The sequence below is a fragment of the Lottia gigantea genome, assembly GCF_000327385.1.
Source record: "Lottia gigantea unplaced genomic scaffold LOTGIsca_287, whole genome shotgun sequence".
Classification (NCBI taxonomy): domain Eukaryota; kingdom Metazoa; phylum Mollusca; class Gastropoda; family Lottiidae; genus Lottia; species Lottia gigantea.
This window is the reverse complement of record NW_008708929.1, coordinates 13344-14760: the sequence shown is the minus strand read 5'-3', so window position 1 is coordinate 14760 and position 1417 is coordinate 13344.

Sequence of the window (1417 nt, the reverse complement as noted above, 5' to 3'; positions counted from 1 at the left end):
TATCGGATACGAGTCAGTGTTTGGAGCAACTGAAAGGGATTGTGTCATCTGAAGTAAATGTTGGTTGTATGATCATGCTCTCTTTCTGAGCTTTCCAGCACACTAATGGATAGATTGTTTTCTGAGTTAAACTGTTTGTTGGTAAATGCATTTTAAAGTTTGGAGAAATGAAGAAATTTCACTTTCGATGCAATCAGCTCCACTTCACTCTAAGCAATTCTGAAAGCTCTTTCTGAGCTATGTTAAAGCTAATTTCAGAGGACACACCATCCCATCAATAAAACTGACAATAATTGAAAATCATAATCATAATTTAAGGTGCTATTTGCCCAAGCAAACAAAAACCATAATCTAATTAAAACTGCATGCAAAAACACAAAATCCATAAACAAAACAAAAAATAAAACAATAAATTAAGAAACATAAAAATATCTTTCTGGCTTATTTGAAAACAAAGTTTTTTTTAGGTAAATGATTGGGTTAATAAAACATTCTAAAAACAAAATATCAGGAACATAAAACTACCTCTACCGATCCTTGTAAACCTTTCATTAACTTCATTGCAAAAAGGTTCAGTCTGTTCTATTTTGGTGTTCATACTGTGAATCGCATTCAAAGAAAAGATTGCAATATTTAAGAAAAAACAATTAATTATAAATTAATAATATTGATGATTGCTGCCGAAAAGCAAAGAAGAGTAGACGACAGCTGCTGTCTAGGCAAAATTTCCCCTGATTGCACACTGCATGGTGTATACCCGTCTTTATTAGCCTGGTTGGTACACAAAAGATTTTAGTTCAACATCTTATAAAAGCAAAAGTTAGTTTACAAAAAGCTGATAAACAGTAATCATGAAAACACGTATTCTTCATCCCAAAATCTAATTTCTTCATCTTCAGACTGTCTCTATAAGAAAGTAATCAGGAGGTGGATAATTAATGTCAAACATTAAAATTATTCTTACCATTGATCCACAAAGTAAGTCGAAGAAGATCTATTCAGCAACCAATGAACATGGTGCAAGTAAATCCGTTCAGGCGGCAAAATATGTAACAGTCCAGTATTTCAGATAACTCAAAAAAGGCAATGAACAAAAAACCTCCGAATTCTACAGTATCGAGAACATCCAAATAGAAATCGCTACAAAACGCAGAGACTTGAGAATATTCAACCTCTTCGATAAAAGCAATAAATCCAACAGGCATGTCCATATCTTTTTCATGTGACAAACTAACATGGTCAGTTACGAGATTCGCGAGATTGTAGCCTCGATACCTGGGAGAAACCTCGATTTCACATTTTTCAGTGAAGGGTTGGACAAAGTGAGGTAACTGATATCCAAACATATAAAATTTCTATTTAAAACCNCGTATTATGCACTACAGCATGTTTGACATGTAATGCAAAATATACCTAT